General features: G+C 39.5%; 1 protein-coding gene and 1 long non-coding RNA gene across 2 annotated transcripts in view; one reads left to right on the forward strand and one right to left on the reverse strand.

Annotated features, from left to right (window-relative positions):
• SCEL (sciellin) overlaps positions 1-14,474 on the forward strand; it is a 173,704-nt gene that overhangs the window by 55,289 nt on the left and 103,941 nt on the right. The gene's annotated exons all lie outside the window — the stretch shown is intronic.
• LOC141579775 (uncharacterized) lies at positions 3,369-8,805 on the reverse strand. The gene is made up of 3 exons (XR_012511740.1): positions 8,090-8,805; positions 7,679-7,928; positions 3,369-4,342 (listed from the first exon to the last, which is right to left on the reverse strand). It is a non-coding gene; the product is annotated as an uncharacterized LOC141579775 (long non-coding RNA).

Consider the following 14,474-nt stretch of genomic DNA (forward strand, 5'->3'; position numbering starts at 1 on the left):
TAATGAAAATCCCAGACACGTTTTCTCTGTGGGGAAATGGTGATGAAGTGTGTGCAATAAATGGTAATGCTGCTTTTTCTTTCATTTCTAAAAGCCATGATCCTATTGGTGTGCTTAAAAAGAAAGCTGAAGCCAAGAATGGGGTTGTTTCCTCCTGTTCATAACAAATGTGCTCCTACGTCTAATTTCCCAAAAAGAATTTAAATAGGACTCTGTTAATAAGCTTGTGTAACCTAAACCCTTCTGGAACCTGACTTAGAGCTTCATTTTTTTTTTTTTTTCCTGCTTCCACCTGAGGCATGGATCTTCTGAGATTCCGCTGTAGATTTAGTTGTGTGAAATGGGATTGGAATATTGTGAAATAAAACCCAAACGGGCATATTTTGAAACCAGGCTACTATCTGAAAGCTTTCTTCTCTTCTAAAGTAACAAGACTACATTAATAAAATGAGAGGAATAGAGCTCTTTTAATAGCTTAATACGTTAGACCTCACCATTTTTCTTACTTTGTTTCCCTCTAGCGCCCAAAATGAAAAGTGCATGGGGATGTTTAGATGAAGATATGTCCAACTCAAAAGAATTTGTTCATTAAAAAGAAATTGGGAAGATTCACTCTCATGGCTTCTTTTAGAACGTGGGTGCTAGTGCCCCTTTAAGGATGATGTGGGGATCATAGTCCTGACTCCCTTCTGCCTCCCCAACTGACCAACTACTGAACACCTCCTTTCTGGCTAATACTCAGATTTCAAGGGACCAAACACATGATCATGTTTGTTACCATGTTTCTATCTGGTCCTGGTATTTTGTCTGAATTTAGTAATGCTACGAATTATAATGATGTACAGGTATTAGGCTGAAATTGGGAAAATTTTTAGCTTATAGGTTAATACAATCAAATTAGTCTGTAGGCTTAATACAATCAAATATTCACTTTATTATAGAATAGCATGTGGTAATTTTTTTAAAAAAGGAAATTGGATTAATGTTTGGATTTCAGGCATCAAGCACTCCACTTTTGACCCAAAGACATTATCCTTGTCATATTTCTGGCCATTCTGAGGCTGTCTTTCCCCTGTCTTAGAAAAGAAAAATGATCAGGGCTTGCTACCATAACAAGAGTTATTACTCTGGGGGAGAATTACTACCTTGTTGATCTTCTAAATGAGGAGGAATATGCTTTGCGGTCACTCTTGGCTGGTGGTCTGGAACTGTGATTCAGAGCCACTTAATATTCCTTTTGGCAGGAGGCCAAACAATATTTTCATGGCTTTTCTAGGGTTTAATGATCTCACAGTTTAGACTGGACAACTTCCCACAATGACAGGTCCATTAATCAGAGAATCTAGGTGTGACAACCAGTCAGGGATGTTTTTGTCATCTTCTTAAAATAGAAGATACTGAACAAGCCAGCAGGGAAACACACAGATGTGCTGTGAGCTTGTCAAACCACCTTTTGTGGTCTCACATATGGCCAGACACCTCAACTTCATGCTTCTTTTCTCTTCTCCCTAAGATGGTAGTCAGGTGACAATAAAATGGCATCACTCAGATTTCAGCCAGTCAGTTCCCTAGTATGTTTTTAAAGCTCAAAGTAGAACTGTGGTGCTGCAAGCAACAGCCGGGGTGTTTAGAATTAGAACAGGGAAGATTAAGATGAAGGAAACCTGGATGAGAAGTTTTCTTTGGCAATATTTTAAAGACACTTGGCAGTAATCTTCAAAGGAGGGTGTGTGTTTATCTGTTTTGGCATGGCTTTTGTTTTACTTCTTCTGGAACCCCACCTTTTATTTTGGGTAGTATTTAATCTGATAGCCCTGACAGCTGTGATGAGGCTGCTCACAGTGCCAAGTTATCTAGTCAGTTTAGGGGAAAAAATTGGAGAATTTGAATTTTTGGAAAATAATATCCAAATTAGGAAAGTAATATCCAAATTATTTCTTTGCAGTTCAGAATGTTGGTGGTTATGTTGAGACAACCATAAAGCAATCTGAACACTGCAAAATTTTGGTAACTCATTTACGTAGAACTCAATGAAGTGAAACTTTAAAGATAAAATAAAATACCAATGCATATTTTATTTTACTTAAAAATATTTCAGTTCTCTTACCCATTACCACCAGCTTCACTTTTTACTGGAAAGACCACGTACTAAAGGCAACAGTTCAGGATCTTCATCTATCACTTGACTGTAGACCCCAAATTTATATTCAAGGGCTAATTCTTAACGTAAGAATATAGTGGTCAAGTGCATGGCTTTTGGAAGTACATAAGGCTGAAACTGAAATCATGCTCTACCACTTACCAGCTGGGAGAATTCTCTGAGGTTAAAGACTCCATGAAATTAAGAGTTTTTCTTTCTTTTATGCCATTCTGCCTTTCATGTACAGCAAACTCCCTAACACATGATAAAGTTCAAATGTATTTGGCGACTACATGAGAGTCAAGGTTTAAAATTTTTTTTCTGTGTGTGAAAATTCTTTCCAAGTTAGTGTTTTTATATAGTGTTTCATATAGCAAAGGACTGGCCCTTTGCTCTTTTCTGAAAATCAGTTGGGTTCTGCCATGTATTGTATGCTTGAGAAAGTGAAGCATCACTTAGAAATCTGACATCCTCTGCTTCCTTTTTCTTGTGTGGTTGCTCATTGTTGAGTGTGCCAATGAAATTGCTTTTGAACCTACTTCCTTACTGATTGGTCAATGAGGTCAGAGATATATCTAACATTACATGTTTTATAACACTTAATAAATGAAGGAGCTCTCAGCATTCAGAGCCTATAGAGGGAAAAGTCATTGAAGCTAAGGAAAAAGGGTAGTATTTTGCTGTTAAAACCTTCAGTTATATGCTGTCTTCTATAATTTATGACCTGTAATCATTGATGAGTTTTGTCAGCACCAAAATTGAACTTGGGTCTTATAACCAAACAAAATTTCAAGAATGTGGTTCTTGAAATCTTTCCATAATTTCAGGATAATCCTGTGGACTATCAAATATACACATCTGGAATATCTCAAATGGCTGCCTATCAACTCATTTAATTTTATCAACCTTACATGAGTAATTACTATGGGATGGGCCCTGGGCCAGGCTTTGGGGCACTCGAAAGCCAGTACAGATATTTTATATCCAAAACTTTTATGCTATGATTTGTGATAGTGACATTAATATAAGTGAAATATGATATGATACATGTGATAATGAATATGTACATAATAATGGCAACTTCACAACAGGAGGGTTTTTAGAAATTGATAATTGCCTACAGAATATTAATTATTCCTCTTTTTTTTAATAAAAGAACTCCAATTTTATACCGTGTGTCAGAATGCCCACCTGAGAGCTCCATTTTCTATCCTCCTTTGCAGCTAGATGTGGCCCTGGGACTAAGTTTTGGCTGATGAGATGCAAGTGGAAGTTTTGGGATTGAATTTGCAGGAAGTCTCCTTAGCATGGAACAAATGGCTTAGCCTTGCTGGCTGAAATGTGGATGTGATGGCTGGAGCTCCAGGCGCAATTCTGGAGGATGATGTGACCTTGCGGAGGGAAGCCATGTATGAAGGATTGCACGTAAGGAAGGTAGAAGGAGTCTGGTCCTGGTGACACAGCAGAACCCTGGACTGCCTCTCCCTTACTTTTGGGGTGGAAGTGCATTTCTGCCTTGTTTAAGCCACTGCTGTTTTCAGTCTGTCACTCAAATCTAAATGCAATTTCAGATGATGTGAAGTGTGTAGTATTTTTTTTGAAAGGAAAATGTTGGGGAAGGTAACATAGAGAAAGTAATACCTTGGCAGATTATTTTAAAGGATGAGTAGGAGTTGCCCGGGGGATGGGAAATGAGGACTCCAGTGGAAGAATATTCATTGTCTCATTGTCACCACATGCTTTATTGGATACTGTTTTCTTTAATGATTTTTCTTCTGGTTTGGAAATAATTTCAAATTTACAAAAAAGTTGCAAAAACAATACAAAGAACACCTCTTATACCATTTACTCAAGTTAATCTATTTTTAACATTTTGCCCCCTTTGTTTTGTATTCATTGTCTCACTCTCTTTATATACTTTATATTATATTACCAACATTAAACTGTATACAGTATGACCCTTTATCCCAGGACCACTTTATTCCTATATATTTCACTGTGCATTTCCTAAGAACAAGGATATTCTCTTTCAGAAATGTAACTCATAACTTCTATAAATTTAACAGATAGAGCAGTTTTATCCAAGAGATTGTCCTTATTCAATTGCCCCAATAATGATTTTTCTTTTTACAGCATTTTCTCCTCCAATACAGGATCCAAGCCAGGGTCAGACATTGCTTTGAGTTGTCTTGTGTCTTTAACCTGGAACATATTAATACAAGTTTTCTTGTGTCTTTAATCTGGAACATTTCCACAAGACATTCCTTGTCTTTTGTGCCAATGACATTCTCAAAGATTATAATATTCTCCTCTTTTTAATAGAATATTCCTCATTAGTATGATATTTCCTTATGGCTAGAGTCAGGTTATACATTCTCAACCAAATACTTCGTATCTCAATGATTTCAGAATCATTTCACTCATACCGCTACAATAAATGAATCTACTAAAAAGACTTTAGAACTTGTTTGCAAATTCTATTTCTACTTTTCAGTCCCCCTCAAATATTGTTTTAATGGGAGAACAAATTTCAAAGTTACCAATATGAGACTTCCATCTACTATTGGCCTAAGAATATAAATTTACCACGGGAATAGTCTTTACTGCAAACTTCATTGATTCCTGTGCTTGGCACATTCATATTGTTGAGTGTAAATCCTAAATGACTTGTGTGTGTGGCGGTGGGGTGGGGGGGGGAGCGAGAGAGAGAGAGGAGAATTATTGGTAAAGCACTAGGAGTATTTCTTTTAAAATTGACTGTGTTCTCTTCATCCTTTTCATTTTTTCACCACCGCATAAAATAGGCAGTCGCACCTTAAATGCATACTGCTAAGTGAAAGAAGCCAGTTTGAAAAGGGCATCCTATGATTCCAACTATATTCTACCCTGAAAGAGGCAAAACTATAGAGAAAGTTAAAAAAAAAAAATCAATGGTTGCTGGGGGTTTTGCTGGGAGAGGGAGAGGACCTACCTGGAGCACAGGGGATTTTTAGGGCAGTGAAACTATTCTTTCTGATGTTTAGTGATGGATACAAGACATTATCCATGTCAAAATCCAGAGTGGTATGACACAAAGTATCTGTGTTAACCACGGACTTTAGTTAATAATAATCAATACTGGCTCATCAATGTAACAAATGTACCACACTAATGCAAAAGGTTAGAAACAGAGGAAACTAGGAGGGTAGGGTGAGAAAGGGGGCATATGGGAACTCTGTATGTCCTGCATAATTTTTCTGTAAAACTAAAACCTCTCTGAGAAATAAAGTTGATTAATTAAAAAAGCAGCAAGTTTCAAATCTAGAAAACCTCAACTAGGCAACCAGAGAGCCTATATTACTGTGAACTTTTAAAACATACTCCCCATAGTCAAATTAATTTATCATCTAAGAAGCTGGTCTAAATATTGGCAAAAGTTTTTTGCTGTTGTTTTTGATCATTTGTTTTTGTTTTTTAGGAGTTACAAAAAATTTGGACCTTTTTAAAGGTAGAACATTATATTTTGTTTGACTTTCAGGGCATGGTCTTTAAGCCATCTTTAAAATAGACTCTCATAGATACACTAAGGCAGACCCCTTTGGAATCATACAGTTTCCCTCTGCATCATGCACCCCCCTGGCAGCTACAATGCTGAGAGGATTTTCTGGACTGTTCTCAGTGGCCAACCCACTGAATCTGAGTTCCATCTAGCCAACTCCTAAACTGTTCTTTCATGATGGCTCTTCCTTGAGCCGCCTGGTTCTCTAACTGTGGAGGAGCAGCCATTCTCCTGGGCCTGACTCCCGTGAAGGCACACAGTCTTATTGGCTTCTACAGCCACAGAAAACTCTGCTTAGGGGACAAACCTGTTTTGCTCTGATAGGTGGTCATGTTTTCTAGCAGGGCAAAGGATTCTTCTTCTTTGCACCTTTAGGACAGTGATCTTGATCACCTACGTTAAATTGAAGTCCATTTGTTCTAAAATCCTCAGAAAAATTCTGGTGCCGGCTACTCATTACTTGGAAAATGACGTTTCTTATTCTGACTGTGTATCCTGTTGCTTTGCTGCCTCAACGTTCTGCTCTGTTCATCTCTTGGCTTTGAATGGGAGAGAGAGTATCAACCTGGAGCGGGCTGGCTTTGATGGAAGGTATGGTTTCCAGGTTGGTTCTCTTGCAGTCCTATGATTCGTATCATTTCCCTAGTAACCATTTCTGGTAACAGCAGCATAACCTTTTCATATCGGCCATTTTATGAATTTCATGAACATAAAGGAATATTATTTAGCTGTTAATAAAGGCAGGCTGTGGATGTTGTCAATAAAATAAATGCCAATACGTGATAGTCACCAAAAAGGAGCAAAGCACAGGGTTGACATACACATTTGTGGCAATCATGTGAAGTTTAATTTTATAATTGGAAGATCAGAAGAGAATTTAGTGAGAGTTTAGAACAGAACTTTGATCAGGTTCCTTTTTTCTGTAATGATGCCAAATTGCTACACAGAATTCATTCTGCAGAAGGTACAGAATTCATTCTGCAGAAGGTGCAGAATGTTTCAGGCAGGGCTGTGCTCTCCTGTAAGCCTGGATTTAAATATGGAGGAGGAGTGATGGTTAAAATTCTGGCCCGCAGCCTGTATTAGCTAGGGCTGCTGTAAGAGTGGCGCAGATGGGGTGACTTAATACAGACAACTCTGTTGTATATCAAAGTTAAATATTTGTGTGGGTTTCCTTCTCTGGTATTTGTCCTTAATTTATCAGTGCATCTATTCCTGTACAGCACTGGATTAATGCCACAACTTGACAACAAGTTCTTATGTCTAATGAAATAAGTCCTGCACCCCACCTCAGCCTTTTCTCCCCAGAAAGCTCTTGAGTATTCTCTTCCTTTTATGTGCTTTCTAAAATCAGCTCACTGACTTCCACGAAGCCAGTCTGTCAATGTTTTGATTGGAACTACATTAAGTCTGTAGATTATTCAGGGGATAAGTTACTATCTTTATAATATTAAGTCTCCCTACCCAAGAACACAAGATTTGTTTCCATTTTATTTAGATATTATTTAATGTCCTTCTGCAAAGTTTTATAATTTTCTGCATATCATAATTTTCTTGGATATCACAGTTCAGTAAGTGTAGCTAATCAGGTGCATCTTCTCTATTAATATATATATTTTTTGTGAGTTTTTTTTAGCTCTGATAGCAATTAAAACTGCATATTGAAATAAAATAAATGTAGAGCTAGACATTCAAATTATATGCAAATTAATTTAAAAGAAGTAATTATGAGCTAATATTTTCATTGAGAAAAAACTTTAATTTATTTTTAAAATAATTAAAATAGTATTTATGTTACTCTTTTGTATCTATTATGTATATTATGCTTTATAAGGAATATGTGTCAGTTAAATTTCTGCTAAGGACACAGAAAGGCTGGGAGCATGCAGGTTAAACAAAGTTGCAAACAGCTTTCAGGAAATCAAGAATTACAGGAAATGTCTGACCATGATTCAGCTACCTATCCACCACTGAAATGAAACCATCCACAGGAGGCTTACCAGCAGCTCTGGAAACATCTTTAATCTATGGTCTGCCAAAGCACACTGCATGCCTGCCGGTGGCACAGGAACGATAGTATGGTTTCTGCTTCTCTCCCACCTTCCAAGGCTCGTAGGAGTATCTCTCAAGGGCATCATATAACACAAAACTCTGCCGGCAGGACTTCTAAGAAATGTAGTTCATTGTCTTCTAGCCCTTGTGACAAAGAGATCTTGGAAGGTAGATAGTGCTGGGTTACCCACAGATAATCTGCACCACACAAAATACACAAAAGTGCAAAAAAAAAAAAAAGAGAATTCAATATAGGTGGTATATGCTCAAAGTGTTTTTATGCTGGTAGGGGTGCATGACCAGTTTTTGAATAGTACTTCTTTAGTGCCCAGCCATTCTAGTGAGTCTCTCACTCTTACCTTCCAATCATTGCCTCTCTAGTTCGCAGTCTTCCCTGCTGTCTTGTTTGTTGATCACCTCCTTCCCCAGCATCCAGGAGACTTTTAGGACACACCAGTTTCCTTCTCTTTCAGCTTGTGCAGGTCCTATGGTTTGTAGTCGTCCTTTGGCTCTGACTGCTTTCCTCTTGAAGACTGACCTAGGAAATGCGGGCAGTGGAGGGCACAGCTGAGTGGGCAATGCTCAAATGCTCTCATAGGGGCTGGGGAGAGGGAAAGGCTATAAACCACTCTTCATTCATCATTTTTGGTCTAGCAGACACGCAACCAGAAGTGGTCACAGACAGTACAGCTTTCTGTCCTAAAGCAACTTGAATCTAGTCCCAAAAGGTTGACAACATCTCAGATTTTTATATGGCTTTTTCTTCCCAACATCCTTCTTGTTCTTTGATTTGTCTTTCTGGCTTCTAGGAACTGGCCTATTATTTCATCTGCCCCTATCCATGGACAAGTCAGAGACTCTTCCTTACTGCAAAAAACAAAGTAACAACAACAAAAACCCTTCAGTGCTCCACCCACTCAGTTCTGGCATTCAGGAAGTTCATGCCTAGTTCACAAATGATTCACAGGACTGCGACAGTTGATTCTCATTGAGAATCAACAAGAGACTCAGCCCTTAGCCCAGGGTGACAGCTCACCTCACCTCTGCAGTCTTCCTAGTAACTCACTTAACATAAGCCTCCTCACCTCCAATAGAGAAATAGTTTTACCCCTTTGCAGGCCAACAGGGTAAAAGCACCATTATCATCCAATATTATATTCTGTCCAAAGTAAGCAGAACCGCACATCAAAAATAGAAAGATGGTAACCCCAGTTTAGGTCTAGTAGGAATTACTGAGATAAAAAGGTGGGGCTGGAATCCAGTTCCTCTTAAGCCTTTGACTTTTCCCATGACTGATGTGACCTGTGGATAGAAGATCATAGTTAAGAATACTTGTATCTCTCTGCATGCACAGTGTTCTTTGGGATTGAAAAAGGACCCAGTTGAGGGCGGGTTCTGGGCCTGAGGCCTGTCATCCCTCCTGGGGTGTCTGAAACCCTAGAGTCTTCCTTACTGGGTCCTCAGAATGCATCAGGAATGTCAGGAGCTGTTTCATTGGTGTTCCACAGAAGGAAGGAGGTAAGAAAAAAAGAGAAGTAGAAATAGTATTTATGCACAGTATCCTGTATGAGTTCCATTCTTTACTTGGTTCAGTGCAAGTAACATTTGCCAAGGTAAGTTTTGTTATGATTTTTGTTTTAATATTTTAGATATCAGTAGCAGAGGAACGCTACCAGCATTTTAATGTAAATGTGGGTTTGTGGGTAAAGACAATTTAGTAGTGATTTCTTCTAGAGAGGTTGTAAATAATCCCATGCCCCTGGTTGAGGAACTTGTTCTTTAAGCCACACCTCATGAGGCTGACACAGCTGCCAAATTCCTCTGCACAATCCCTAAAGAATGTCTTTGCTTTTGAGAGTGTATTTGCTGGGACCTTGTCAGATCTGGCTGTGAAGGGGGGGTCGGCCCATAGGGCGGACTGCATACCTTTCCTGGGAGATCCAGGAAGCTGCCCAGCCACTCATAGGGCAGTGGGAACTTAAGATGCAGCCTTAGAATTTTTTGTCTGTGGTTAGGCATTGGCCAGGAAATATCTGAAGTGTTAGAGTGAGATCCTCTCCATGGTAATTTTTTGTTGTTATTTTTAAATAACTAGAGATCCTTTTAGTACATGATGTCAATGACATAATTTTTAACATTCCTTGATTTGCCTCTGCAATCCTGGCAAATCACACAGTCATTTGAAATATGTTGGCTTTCTTTCCTTCTAATCTTTGCAATCAACTCAGGAAGTCCCAGAAAGGGCCCTCCTCACCCCCAGTTCCCCACCCTCAACCCCCAGTGTTTCTCTCTGCCTTGGGCTCTGCCGAGTGAGGAAGAGGAGGGTGTTTAATGCTGTTTTATGATTCGACCCATTGCTTCACTACGTCTTACTTTATTGGAGACTCCTTTGGGCTGCCTTACCAATTTGACTCCAGTTTTGTTTTTTTCCTTACTGTTGGATAAATAAAGATTTGCATGAAAGAGTAAAGGGACAGTAGACCTTATCAAGTAGCTTCATTAGAAACCCATTAGGAGTTACTCTTGCTGCAAGACAGAAGTTCGCTCTCATTTAATTTTTTCATTTGAACGTACCCATTTTGGCAGAGGCAAAATGTGGCTTGGTTGGGAAGAAAGGGAGAGAGGGAGTATATGCTTGTAGGTTTCAGTCATCTGAGGATAATGCATTTTCTCTAGGCCCCTTTCTAGAGTCTGGGATGAAAATAAAAGCACATAGACCACAAAGTTCTCCTTACATAAATGGATAAGTAACAGTGACTCCATTCATGCATCGGATACATGAAGAATATTTGACTCTGTAACATAAACAATATCAACTCATGAAACCTTTTGTTTTCAGCTCACAGCTTGCCACTTAGCCTGTGATGGCTTTTTCTTTTAATGGTAGCTTTAGATGTGACACTTGCCAAATGTTCATAAGGAAATCCATTTATTCAGAAAAGAAGCATGCACTAAATGTCTCCCTGTTTCTTCTTACATTTTTTTTCTTGGATGTACTTGTTCAACAGGGCTTTTGGAAAAACAAAGTGGGTGAAGTGGGCGATGCTAACGTAGTGCAATGTTAGGGGTGCCGAGAAGGCCCGCCAATCCAAGGGAATCACACACTGTAGCTGTGCAATGAAAGGGAACTCCAATCTGGGTTTTCTGGGGGCCTTCCATGGACTCCCAGTGGCTGTGGACATGGGAATGAGCCCCAGAGCTGCTCCAGGCGTTTAATAAAGTAGGAGGGACACTTATGTGGATTTTCTTGGGTTGAGGTTGAGCAAGCAAAGATCAAACACTAACATTCTCAGACTTTTTTCCTGGGGTTGGCCATGGGTGTGTAAAGTCAAGGCCCACTCCCTGTTTCTGTGTTGCAGAATTACAGTTAGACTGGATAGGCAAGTCCGGTGATGTGAGCGCTTCTGAGGGGAAAAAAAATCCTAACCATGGCAGCTTGGTGTCAAATGTGATGTGGGAAGTCTGGTGTTGGCTTGCAGAGACAGAAAATACATGCACTAAACTGAAACGGCTTCTTCTCAAGAGCATCATGAAACAGTACACAGTGGGAAATGGAATGGCTGGCATGTTGGGCAGCAGTGAGAGTCACAGCAGCAAGTAGCAGCGAGTTAAAAACCCTGGCTCTTCCTCATACCGTGTGTCTGCTGTGAAACTCAGAGCAAGTTGCTTAACCTCTCTGAATCTCAGTTTCTTCATCTGTGAATTGAAGATGATAACAGTACTTTAGAAAGTTGTTGCGAGGATAAAATCACATAAGGTCTGAGTGCTTCAATGATGGCTGACATAGTAAGTGGTCAAGGAATGTTCCACAATTTTGAAAAGACTCTGGTCTCATTTTTGCACAAATGAAGTTGTTGGGGTACCTGTAGTATTTTAAACAGACTTTGGAATGATAGGTCAGTATTGTGCTGTGACATATAAAAATGAATTTAATCAAGTCTTTGGATTGCTTTTTAGCCTACCTTGGGAATTTGGTTGGTTTGTTAGTTTAAAATTCCCTCACTTTCTTTATTCTTCTTTGGATATTAGTAGTGGAACTGGCAAAGGCCAAAGTTTATTTTTATGGAAGACATATGAATGGATAAACATCTATAATTTTTTATTCATAAAAGAACTGAATTCTAAGTAGAAAAAGTAGAAAATAAAAAGCAAAATAGGAAAAAATTCAAAATATGAAAAATTTTAAAAGAGCATGAAATGCATGAAATTTTAAAAAAGCAAATTACCTCATAGTATTCTCCATGACCTAAAGAGATCTCTCTCTCTCTCTCTCTCTCTCTCTCACATCCACACACATGTACTCCCAAATTATTGAGGCCAACTGTTTTTAGCTTTTAATGTAAATTACTTGGTTAGGAGAGGAATGGGGTGTTGGCAGGGGAATTGTAAAATCAAAGCAATAAGAAGGTGCACCAATTCCAAAATATTTTAAAGACCACTAGGGACATCATTAATATTATCAGAAATTTTGTTTTAGCAGAAGGATAATCCATTGGTATAAAAATGTTTGGAAATTAATATTTTTCTAGGATTCTCTGCTCTTTTCTGCAGGATTTATCCTCTAAGTATGCACAGAAGGGGAAATGGGGGATAATTTAAAGGTAAATTGTGAGGAGAAACAGGAGAGGAGGAGGAGGAAGTGAATGGGAGAGGCTGAAATATGGTAAGTGAGGGCTTTTCAGATACTGTGTATGGGGGGAAGGAGCAAGAACACAATTTGGGAAAACCAGGTGGTTTGAGAGATCCAGTCAATCAGGATGTGTAAGAGATTAAGGAAAATAGCAACAGAAACATAAGCATGACTGAGAGGGCTGTTTGAACCCCCTCCTTGAGGAATGGGTTGGTAGGAAAATCTTCACAGAGCAGGTGAGGACGTGAGGTATTTGCTGGGCCTTTAAAACTGAATAAGACGTTACCAGATGCATAAGAGGCAAGGATATTTCAGGTCTCAGGAATGGCATAAGGACAGATATTATAGTATGTCTGGGTAACAGCAAGGATTTTGATGTGGTTAGAGCTTAGGGTGCATGGGGACACAAGGTGAGAGATGAGCCTGGAATAGTTCAAAGTCACTTTAAAAAGGCATCAAGACCAAGTTTCTGCTTTTGTTTTCTGTCCGGTTTAATGTGGTATTTCAAATGTGAGTGATGCCAATGAGAAACTGAATTTTTAAATTTATTTAATTTGATTAATTTAAATTTAAATAACCCCACACGGCTAGTGGCTGCTGCATTGGACAACACAGTCTTATAGGAATGTGAGGTATTAATTCAAATTATAGGACACGGGGAACTTAGGATGGGTTTGAAGCTGGGGAATGACATGACTGCATCTGTTTTGGAAAAATAATGTTAAGAAATGATGTATTTTTACTGGGAAGAAAGTTCTAACAGCTGCATGCTGTGCCAGTAGCCTACTTCTGAATAATTCCAAGGCTTAGGGGAGCTGTACTATGATTCTTGCAGTGCTGTTGCTTTGGTCACGGCTGATTGAGATGGGCTAGATATCTGAGCAAAACCGTCCTATTATGGCTCACCAGAAATCCAGGAGAAGACCTGGTGCAAGGGCGCTGCCTGTGGGAAGCCAGTACAGGACGGTGGCTGACCAACTCAAGCAGATCTCTCCCAGAGGATTTAAACTGATGCACACAGAGACTGTGATAAATTGGTTACATGGCAGAAAGCAGGAAGAGAATCAGAGGTAGCGGGACTGAGTCATGGTAAGCAGATTCACAGAGTTGCTGTTGGGTGCCCAGGGTGGCACCGGACAACTGGTGTTGTTTTGCAAAATTAACCGGCAAGAAATATTATTTCATTTCTAAGAGAGGCTGCTGACACTGTATCCTGTCTTCCTTACATCCCCCTGAATCTTTATAGCAAAGCTCCTGTGCTGGAATTAATCCTGTGGGGATTAATTCCTGCTGGCCTGGAATTAGCTTGATTATTTTGCTAAAATAAAAAATAAGCATGCACAGCATTGATCTGAAACATACTGATTAATAGCATTGCTTTGTAACCCTGTGCCTACGACAATACATTTACTAAGAGTTTCAGGATGGTTTGAACCAGCTAGTCAGCATTGTTTATTGATAACGATGAGACAGACGGTTTGTACTGAGTGAGACCCCAGAAACCCTGCTCCTGACATAGCAGGAATACACCTACATGACCAGCAAGGTGTAAGAAATTCCAGCTGAGATTCCATTTGGGAGATTGGTTCACAAGCCAGCGGTTCTTGGCCTGGGAGAGAAAGTGTATCCTGCAGAGACCCTTCCAGAGAGAGGATAAATGGAGCTTGCAGGTGGCTTTTCTGAGTCTTTGCTGAGACAGCTTTGGCCGTGATGCTTACTTTCACCTTAAGGTGGTTGCTACACTGCCTCTTTAAACTGTAGATTTCTAAGTAACATCATTTTGGGTACTGTGACTCTTCTCTGTTGAACTGTTAGTATGCTCCCATTGACTGAGGCTTCCAGAGCTTGTCTCTGATCTTTACAGCCTGAAAGATCCTGACTGACTCAGCAGGGGACATATCTGAACAAGGAAGAGGCCAGTAGGCAGATGATGGAAGTAGTGTTCCCTCAAGATGATGAGGTTCCCAATCAAAGCAGGGGCAATGGGAGTCAAGTGGAACAGAAAGATTGGACTGAATTTGACTTGACAGTGATGGGCCATGACCATTTAATTGGTTGAGGGGTGTGTAATGGAGAGAGAGAGGGAGGAGGCACTGACAACGGAGATTTCAACC

This window comes from Camelus bactrianus, chromosome 14, assembly GCF_048773025.1.
Source record: "Camelus bactrianus isolate YW-2024 breed Bactrian camel chromosome 14, ASM4877302v1, whole genome shotgun sequence".
Lineage (NCBI taxonomy): Eukaryota > Metazoa > Chordata > Mammalia > Artiodactyla > Camelidae > Camelus > Camelus bactrianus.